The 10,700-nt window shown below is 46.3% G+C and overlaps 1 pseudogene; it reads left to right on the plus strand.

Annotated features, from left to right (window-relative positions):
• Nucleotides 1-8,057: 8,057 nt before the first annotated feature.
• LOC134390287 (zinc finger protein 48-like) lies at nt 8,058-9,831 on the plus strand (annotated as a pseudogene).
• Nucleotides 9,832-10,700: the final 869 nt, after the last annotated feature.

Here is a 10,700-nt window from a genome sequence, read left to right on the forward strand (position 1 = left end):
ATCTCTACTTTGGAACAGAAAGATAAATATCCTCCACTATGCAGGGGTCATTAGTTTTACTTTTGCATTTCTATATGGGGTTAGGGTAATGTTTTATGTCTGTCCTCTCTGTCAGACTGGAATTCTTTGAGGGCAGCAGCTGTATGTGATAGGTCTTTAGGCCTCAGTGCCGAGGTCTGAGCTGGACACGCAGGAGGAGGCTAGAGCGTGGGGTTTGCCTGGGGTTAAAAAGACTCAAGCCCTTGCTGACTCTGCAACTCGGGAAGGTCCTTAATTCTCTGAAGTTGTTTCCTCATCTGTAAAATGGAGATCACAGTAATACTTAAACCATAGGGTTGTCGTGAGGATTAAATAAGACAATGTGTATAATGTTGTATATCCAGATGGGGAAGACCAGGAACAATTAAGTATTGTCCTTAGTGTCTGACTTTTTACAGGAATGTATTTGTGTATTATCTGTAGAATTTTTAAAAGTTTTTAATTGTAGTAAAATACATATAATATTTGCCATTTTCACCGTTTTTAAGAGTACAGTTCAGTGGCATTAAGTACACTCACATTGTTGTGCGACCATGACCACCGTCTGTCCCCAGAGCTCTTTTCACTTGGCAAAACTGAAACTTTACACCCATTAAATGATAAATCCCCACTCCTCACCCCCCCGCCCAAAGCCCCTGGCAACCATTATTCTGCTTTCTGTCCCTGTAAAAATTTTTTTTTTTTTTCCAAAAAGATGACCGGTAAGGGGATCTTAATCCTTCACTTGGTGTTGTCAGCACCACGCTCTCCCAAGTGAGCCATGGGCTGGCCCTCTGTCCCTGTGATTTTTGACTACGCTAGGTACCTTATGTGGACCGAAATCAAGGCTGTCAAGGCAGAAGTAATTTCATAAAGGTTTATTGAAAGCCAGGCTTGAGGATTGGCTGGGGACACGCAAGCCAACAGAGCTGGGAAGTGGTCCAGAGTCTGCTACAAGCAGAGGCATTTGATAGGGGAGCTTCCACAGGGAGGGGGAAAGCTCCAAGTACAGTTGTCCTTTTCTCACAGAATATAAGAATCACAATCACTAAACGTACGTTCAGATTCTTTATTGATTTTTCAAATTGTGTTAGTTATGTTTTTATTATTGATTTGTAAGTATTCTTTTTCTTATGCTGGATACAAATCCAGTCGTTTTTATGCTGTATCCTATATATACATGATTTGCAAATATTTTCTCCCATTCTGTTGGTTATCTTTTCATTTTCTTGCTAGTGCCTTTGAAGCACAAAAGTTTTAATTTTGATAAAGCCAATTTGTGTTTTTACTTTTGTTAATTTTGCTTTTGGTGTCTTATCTAAAAATAAACTCCTAACCTAAGGTCAAAAAAAAAAAAAAAAAAAAAGAATCGCAGTCACTGATTGCTGATTACAACACAGGAGCAGAAGCATCTGCGTTCAGCCTGCAGGAGAAGCTTCAGGCTTCAGCTCTTCTGAACAATGTCTGAATGATTTGTACAGAACAAGCAAGTTATACACTAATTAATAAATCAGCAGTTCTAACCATATACATTGTTTATCTTAAGAACAAGATGTTAACACCAAGTTCATGAGACTTACCCCAAGGCAGTGAGTTTCGGAAAACCTGCCTCATTTTGATTATTTCCATCATCAGTCATATAAATGGAATCACACACCATTTGTCTTTTAGTGACTGGCTTGTTTCACTCAGCATCACGTCCTCAAGGCACGTGTGAAAATTCCCTTCCTTAGAAGGCTGATGTTCCATTGTATGTTTCACCACATTTTGCTCATCCATTCATCTGTCTATGGACAATTGGATCACTTCCACGTTTTAACTACTGTGAATAATGCTGTTACGAGCACAAGTTACAGATACCTATTTGAGTCCCTGCTTTCAATTCATTTGGGTATACACCCAGAAGTGGAATTGCTAGATCATATGGTACTTCTATGTTTAATTTTTATATTTTTATTAGCATATTCATTGTTACAAGTCATACTTATTCTTTATGCCCCTTATCCAATCTCCCTCTCCCCGCTCTAATAACCATGTTCTCTCCATCTGATAGATGAACTGCTCCTCTGTGGGTTTGTTGCCTGGATGGTCTGTCCAGTACTGAGGCAGGTGTGATCAAGTCCTCCCCTATTATCACAAAGCAGATGCTTCTTCTGTTACTCTGGAGTGTGCTTAGTGGCGAGAGAGAGGATCTCTTCTTTTTTTTTCTTTTTTTTTGGTCCCCACTGGTGCCTCTCCTTGTGTCAATGAAGTTGAGAGTCTGGCGGGCCACCCGTACAGTGGCTGTGACTGCTGCTATAGAGACTAGCCACTTTCACGGCAGCCATGGCCCTTGCAGTGGCTGTGGTGGACTACCTGTGTGAAAATGGTGATTTTGGTGAGCTCTTTACCTGGTTGCAGCTGGGTTCAGCTTCCCCGGCTCCATGCCTTATTCTAAGATGTTGTTGTGGAGGAGTTAGGTGGAAGAAGGAAAAGAGGGAGGGGAAATTGGGTGGGAAGAGGAGGAAGGAAGGGGAGCGTGACTGAGGCCAGTTGCCCCCGCCTCATTCTGGCAGTGGAGACCATGGGGCTTCCAGCAGTGGCTGGGTGATCACTGAGCTGCATACAGATGTCAGTGGGGTGTGGCTGAAGCCCTCATTCCCCCACCGCCCCACCTTGGGAGCCCGGGGCACTTTCTGCAGCAGCTCAGTCGTCAGTGGTCGTCACTGGGCTGGTCGTGGGTGTCAGGGGGGCGTGGCTGAGGCCCTTGGCCCTCCCCTCCCCATTGGCTTGGGAGCCCAGGGGGCTTCTGGTCTTTTTCGGTTTTATAGGTGTTCTTTGGTGGTGTTGGACCTTTACTAGTTAATATCAAACTTTGTCTCTGATCTGTGGGTATTTCATATTTGCTTTCAGTTCTGTGTTGGATTATTCACTGTTCCTACCACTTAAACTCTGCACTGGAACTAATTTGTTGTCCTTTGCTTACTTCTAAATGGGGGAACTTCCTGTGGACCAGCACTTGAGTCCTGTGGTTGAGCTCAATTGTTGCTTTGCTGCTGATTCTCTGGGGAAGGCTTCTGTGCATCTCAGGTTTTAATTATTGACCTTGTGGGTACTTCCGGGTCCTGTGAGATCTGGTACCTGGGTTGTGTGGAAACTCTGGTCTGGGCCTGAGTCTTTTCAGCAAACTGCACCCCCTGCAGTTCTGTATTCCTGACCAGTCTCCACTGAATGGGCCTGTGCTGATTGGGGGCAGATCAGCTGTCCTTGCTGTGTCCCAGTGTTCTCCCAGTGTTTCCGTCTCCCCCACCACCCATGCTCCAAACACTTCCCATGGGATGGTCTGTGTGCTGGTCCCTTGCAATGACTCACCAGCCTCTGAGTGGCTCCTTTTTTTTTTTTTTTTTTTTTTTTTTTTTTTTTTTTTGTCGTTTTTTCGTGACCGGCACTCAGCCAGTGAGTGCACTGGTCAGTCCTATATGGGATCCGAACCCGCGGCGGGAGCGTTGCCGCGCTCCCAGCGCAGCACTCTACCAAGTGCGCCACGGCTCCTTTTTTCAGTTGTCTGTGTCTCCTTGATCCTATGTGGGTCCACGGAAACATTGTTAGTGGTCTTGCTAGCCTGGGGGCCACCAAGGCCCCCTTCTCCCCTGCCACCTCCAAGCAACTCCATCCGAAGGGCACAGCTGTGGCTTTTACCAGCTCCTGCTCTGTGCACTCAGCAGCTCCAGCCTGGAAGTGACCAGGGCTCAAAACGGTCAGAGTGGTTTTTTCTTTCTCTCATTGTGGGTTCTCCCACCTTCATGCACTCTGTAGGTCTCCCCTCCTCTTCCCCTGAGCTCCAGCGGCCCCAGCTTGGCTGTCGTTGCTTTTTTATAGTTGTAAAATTGGTTGATTTGTGGGAGAGAGTGATGCTGGGGACCATGTATTCTGCCATCTTGACTGGAAGCCCCTGTGTTTAATTTTTTTAAGACCTGCTATACTGTTTTCCACAGTGGCTGTACCATTTTATATTCCCATCAACAGTGCACAAGGGTTCGGATTTCTGTACATCTTCACCAACACTTGTTATTTTCTGTTTTGTTTTGTTTTTTATAGTAGCCATCCAGATGAGTGTGAAGTGATATCTCATTGTGGTTTTAATTTGCATTTCTCTGATGATTTGTGATGTTAAGCATCTTTTCATATGCTTGTTGGCCATTTCTATATCATCTCACTAAAAAACACAAAAACCATGGTTTGCTGTATGACCTTGGACAAATCCCATTCCTGCACCAGACTTTAGCAACACCTTGGGTCAACTGAAGGGTTTAACTAGAGTATCTGTGAGGTCTTGTACTGCTAAGAAGCTTCAATTGTCTGAGTGTATTTTAATCATTTACTGGGGTATCAAGCTTAGCACCTAGCAGAGTGTTTAGAATGCAGTAGGTGCTTGATGTTTGTGAAGGAACACACAATGAGAGAATACGTGAATGTGTTTGAGCCAAACACAGGACAGCCCTTAATCACATCATCTGATGAAGATCCAAGAGGAAGCTGCAGACCCTTAGCCTATAATCTCTTCAGGCCATGCCTGAAAACAATATAATAGCCAGTGAAATTTGGCAGCATTTGTAGAGCACTGTTTGGGGTCCTGGGGCTGAGGGCAGGTGCAGAGGTTGCATCTAAGAAGTCAATTATTTTACACTCTCATTATGAAAATGCAGTGGAAGTGAGTGTGGCAAAGGTGGTAGGCAGCAGGGAGACGTCAGGGGTGGGAGATGGGGAAGACTCTACAATGTCCCGCACAATCTGTCCCCTGCCTACCACCCCAAGATCACCTCCTGATGGATCCTGCCTGCACTCGTGTCTCCAGTCCCACCACACGTCCCACACACTCCCACACCCTAAGTGTGAAGAAGGTGGCCTGTGGGCACTGCTCCGGGTAAAGGTGAACATGCTGGCCTCTGAGTCAGGCTGTCATGTTTCTCTCCTTCTCTGACAGGGTGTGGATGGAGGCCAGGCACACAACCACCTTGCTGAGACCTCAGCCAGGCCTCTGTTCGAGGCCACCATGGCAGAGTCTGTGACCTCATAGCCCTCCACATACCTCTTCTTTCCACCTGCCCACAGGTGTGGTTCCAGAACTGCTTAGATAGGGCCTAAAGCTGAGGATCGGGGAGCCCTGCCTTGTTTTAACATATAATATGAAGCTGTATGAAGGAAAGGTTTAAATCACACACCCATTGGTGATGAATGTTACCCATTTGGTTTCTAGCCTGTCTGTACAGAGACATACAAGCAGAGGTGGCTTTAGTTTGGGTACTTTTTCTTTCTTTTCTTTTTCTTCTTTTATCAAAAATGGAATAGAAACTCAAAAGCACTTCAACATCACTCCCCATGAAGTCTCTATGAGGAATGTATTTTATTGAAATTATTTCACAGTTGGTTATTAAAACAGATCAAATTAACATTCATCTTCTTGTTAAAGTGGGGGTGGGGGAACAATGACTAGAGAGGAAAAAAAATAGAGGAAAAAAATCAGAATCCAGAATAGTCTTCCAGGTCATTCATCATTCATGTGTTACTCAGCAAATGGTAAATAAATTTTAAACGAGGCTGGTAGAGAACAAAGGTCCATGTTTTTTTCCCATAAAAGTAGAGATGAGATTTGTCATTCAAATTATGAAATGAAATCTCACCTGACTCGTAGTCCAGAAAAAAATGCCAGGAAAGGTAAGAATAGGTCTTACATTTAGCAGAAGGATGGCACGTGACCAGTGCACTGAAACCTTCTTGATTTCTTATTCGAATTCACCAGCATCCAGCCTACTGTGTGGACGACCTCTCCCCATGTCTGGGAAGAGTGTCTAAGACCCCCAACCCCACCCCTTCTTCCATCTACACTTGTCTCTCATTTCTGCCTCCCAGTCACCTGGCTGAAGCAAACCCCTGATGAACGTTGTCACTGGTGGGATAAGGAATCGCTTTGATTACAAGGAGAGTTTTGTTTGTCTTTCTAAAAGCTCTCTTCAGGGATAATAAGATAGGGTATGTTATTTAAAATCTATAATTATGTCTGCATTAAATGTATTGATAATTTCTTTTAGACCATGCTATGATGAAGGAAAACTGCAGCCATCATTCCTTAATTAGAAAAAACAGGTTGCTGGGGTATATGAGTATCAGATTTTTATACAAGCTATGGTAGATAATTGTTTAACATCTGCCACGTTCAAATTCTGCCTGTACACACCTATAATCGGTTAGATTTTTTTTAGTGTGGACATGTGATCTGCAAGTCTCAATATGTTTATATTTGGTTTTTGTACAATATCCTTTCCTTTATTCTGTAATGTCTGAAAAACTGACTCCTCTCATTTTCTAAAGAGGCCTAACTCCTTCAATCTGGTGTTTAGTTCTTCCTTTGTTCTTAGCTATTTTATTCATTTGTTCAAAAAGTGCCAGGCGTGGTCTAGAACACTGGAGCTATAGCAATAAATAAACCAGACTAAGCCCCTACGTTGGGAAGTTTATGTTCTTTTTTTTTTTTTTTTTTTGGACCAATAAGGGGATCGCAACCCTCAGCACGGTGTGGTCAGCACCACGCTCAGCCAGTGAGCACACCAGCCATCCCTATACAGGATCCAAACCTGCGGCCTTGGCGCTCCCAGTGCCGCACTCTCCTGAGTGAGCCACGGGGCCGGCCCAGGAAGTTTATGTTCTAGTTTTGGTTTTCTAGCCTAGCTGGCTGGCTAACATCTTCCACTCTACTCTTTACGAGACTAATAGAACTTCTGAGTTTCTACTTCCTGTGGCTAAAAGCAGGCAAACTCTCTCTTTTGACCTCAGACCGCAGTCCTAGTTATCGGCAAATAATCTCTGTCTAGAGGCTTCTCACACACCAGTGTCAGAAACCGACTGTTCTGTTTCATATGCAGTTTGTGTTTCTTTGGTCTGGTTTCTTTGGATTTTTTGCCAATTCCAACTGTTACTGTAAAGCTAGGGCTAGGACTCACAGACCCCTCGAGCCCATTGTACAGACTGGGTCACAAACCCTCCACACGCAGGTCTACGAGCTCGGTAATAGGAAAAGGTCAAGGGAGCCGTGGGTGAAAAATTAATAGGTTTTATTCAGAGCTAGGAGCAGCCGCCCTAGTGGCTTCTTGGAGCATCCTGAGAAGCACCGTGTGTCAGAGTCATTAGTCCTTTATACGTAGATCCATAACCCAGGACACCTGGGTGCCCATATGCAGTTACATTAAATAGTAACCAAGGAACGCCTGAGGGTATTTTCAGCAACTGCTTGGCAAGATTCTGAGCATCTGAGGGGCCCTGACCATGTTCCTATATTTTCCCAACAGTTATCCAGCTGAAGATTGCTCCTCACATTCCTCTCTGGGTGACACCCAGGACACAAGATCATATCCCACAGATCCTCCTAGGGCTGGCAGATGCAGGAATGACAAAAGATATGTCCACTGTGGAAGGTCGCTGGTCTCTCAGATAATCCACTGCAGCTTTTCCCTACCTGGAGGTCCATCACAGCCACCACAGTCACCACTAACTGATGAATGCTAGTGCTGGCCATGGAGCAAACCTGGCTCTGCAGGGCAAGGACCAAGTAAGAAGTGGGCAATCCCCTCTGCCCTCACTGCTCTTCTGGAAAACTGGCAGGCTGTCCAATTGCAGAACTCCATGCTGGCAGCAGTTTTACCTCAAGCCCCTAGGTGCCAGCCTAATAATTCTATATTTTCATATTCAATTGCTTTAACAATTATAAGACTTTAAGATTTTCTCTTTTTAAAATCAGTTTCAAAACAGACCATGCGGTTGTTTTCAAGGAATTTTCCAATTTTATGTAGACCATAAAATGTGTTGGCATAGGGGTGTTTATATTATTCTTTCTTTTTTTAAATGTCTGTAAGGTCTATAGCGGTGCTCCTTTTAAAGTCGTGTTACAGGGCGCAAAGCCTGCATCCTGGACATGCTGGCAGCTCAGCATCTGCACCGCACTGAGGAGCTCTGGCAGCTGGTAAGGGAGGGGGTGATGCAGCAGCCCTAGAGCCCTAGGCCCAGAGGAGAGGGAGCCGGCGAGAGGCGCCTGCACAGGTCTAGGAGTGAGAATGTGGAGGTCTGAGCCGGTGCAGTTTGAACATATCCCACAGGAGAATGCCTTGGAGTTCAAGGAAGAGGAAGATTTGGCCCTAGGTCATGAAGTAGGATATGCCTTTCTCAAACCCCAAGGCATTCAGAGCTGGGATGACTTAGGGTCCATAGAGTGGGGCTAGGCAAGCCTCAGCCTCCAGACAGAGGCCCCTGGCTCCTGGGAGAACCACCTGGGGCCAGGCTAGTAGTGATAGGGCCAGTGTGTATGGTGAGTATGCCAAGAGCTTCTGACAGATGTCAGATCTGGTGGAACACCAGGGGACCTACACAGGGGAGAAACCCTATAAGTGCAAGGTCGGTGGCAACGGCTTTGGGAATAGGCCTGCATATTTCAAACACCAGTGAACTCATAGTGGTGAGAAGCCCCACAGAGCCTGGCCACCAGCCCAGAGGTCCCCAAAGATTCTTGTCCCTGGATCCCTGCTGATGAGCACCTCACTATTTGCAGTGAATGTGACAAGAGCTTCTGGCAGAGTTCTGACCTGGTGAAACACCAGGGGACACACACGGGTGAGATACCCTACAAGTGTGGCATCTGTGTCAAGGGCTTTGGCAACAGGTCTGCCCACATAAAGCACCAGAAGACGTGCCAGGGGGAGCAGCCCCCCGGTCAGTGGTTCCCCAATGGCAGCCATCATGAGCAGCCATGGCAGCCTCACAGGGACCCAAGGCCCGGGACAAGCCATATATCTACACTGATTGTGGCAAAAGCTTTGTGCTCACCTGCAGCCTCCTGTGCCACCAGCACAGTCATCTGGGGCCCAAGCCCTCTGGCTGTGACATGTGTGGAAAGGAGTTTGCCCGGGGCTCAGACCTGGTGAAGCACCTGCGGGTGCACACAGGAGAGAAGCCCTACCTGTGCCCTGAGCGTGGCAAGAGCTTTGCTGACATCTCTACCCGGGTCCACACCTCTGCACCCACAGTGACAGGAGGCCTCACACCTGCCCAGAATGAGACCGCACCTTCAGCCTCAGCTCCACCCTTCTTTGCCACCGCCTCACTCATGTGGAGCCCCATGACTTCAGCTTCCCAGGCCCCACCTAGGCCCCCTGATCCACAGCCCATCTCCCTCCTCCTCTTGGAACCAGCCCACCACTGACTCCTTGAAGCCCTTTGTACTCGGGTGGCCTGCCTGGCTTGGAGCCAGAGCCTGGGGGATCACAGGCTGGGGAGCTGCCCCCACCACTGGCAGGTTTCAAGCCCCGCAAGTGCCCTGAGTGTGGGAGGACTTACACCAAAGCTCTGACCTGGTGAAACACCCCCACCTCTGTCCTGTATGCAGCAAGGGTTTTACTGACAGCTTGTCCCGAGTCAAGCACCTCTGCACCCACCATGCTGAACGGGTCCGGCCAGCACCACTGTCCACTCTCCTGTGGCCACATAACCCTCCTGGCCCAGCACCCACAGCCTCTTGACCTTGAGTCCAGGCCCAGCCCTCTGGACCCAGCCAGCCCCATGTGTGTGGCTTCTATGGTAAGGAGTTCCCCAAAAGCTCAGATCTGGTCACATGCAGCCACACACACACACTGGGGAGAAGCCACACAAGCGTGCAGAGAGTGGCAAGGGTTTTGGTGACAGTTCTGCTCGAATAGAGACCTGTGTGGGCACCTAGTCCTGAGGACCTTTGGTATAGGAGATGGTCGGGCAAGGTCCCTCAAGGAGGAGCCACCAGCAGGACAGGAATGACAGGGTCCAGGGAGGGTATCTGCTGCTTAAGCAGAGAAGAAAGGGCCTGGAGGCGGTGGGAGGGGGAAGGAGCCGAAGGAGCAGGAGGAAGGAGTGAACGGACAGAAGCAGAGACTGGAGACAATGACCCTGAAGCTCAGGAAACTGTCCTGGCTGGGCTTAGGACCGTGCCAGTATGGGCTATACCCCAGCTTCTAGAACACTGCCCAGCACACAGTAGGCACTTAATAAATACTTGCTGGATAGGAAAAAATAATTCTTATTACAGATAAGAATTTTTCTTCTTTTGTCCCCTTTATGAGTCTTGCTGGGGGCTTATCAATTTTAATTAATCTTTCCAAATAACCAACTTTTGGCTTCCGTTATTTTCTCTGCTGTATGTCAGCTTATGATTTCAGTGATTCTGGTCTACCTCCATTATTTTCTTTATTCTACTTTCTTTGGGTTTGCTTTGCTGTTTTTTTGTCAGCTTCTTGAGACAGAAATTAATTTTCAACTTCTTTTCTCTATGACATATGCATTTAGAGATAGAGGTTTCCCTCTAAGCACAGCTAGAATTACATTCTGCACGTTTTTTAAATAATAAATTGCTCACATTTATTAAGATCATACTATCCAAGACACTGTATTAAAAACTATAAGCATTCTCTATTTGTATATTTATTTTTATTAAATATAATTTACATATAGTAAAATACGCAAATCTTAAAGGTACATCTCAATCACCTTTTACCAATTATACATCTATATAATCACCAAATCCAGATAGAATGTCTTTATGACCCCAGAAATTTTTCTCAGGCTTCTTCACAGTAAAAACCCATGTTCATAGGTAACACTCTTCTGACTTCTATGACCATCGAGTAGTA

Source organism: Cynocephalus volans, chromosome 11 (genome assembly GCF_027409185.1).
Source record: "Cynocephalus volans isolate mCynVol1 chromosome 11, mCynVol1.pri, whole genome shotgun sequence".
Lineage (NCBI taxonomy): Eukaryota > Metazoa > Chordata > Mammalia > Dermoptera > Cynocephalidae > Cynocephalus > Cynocephalus volans.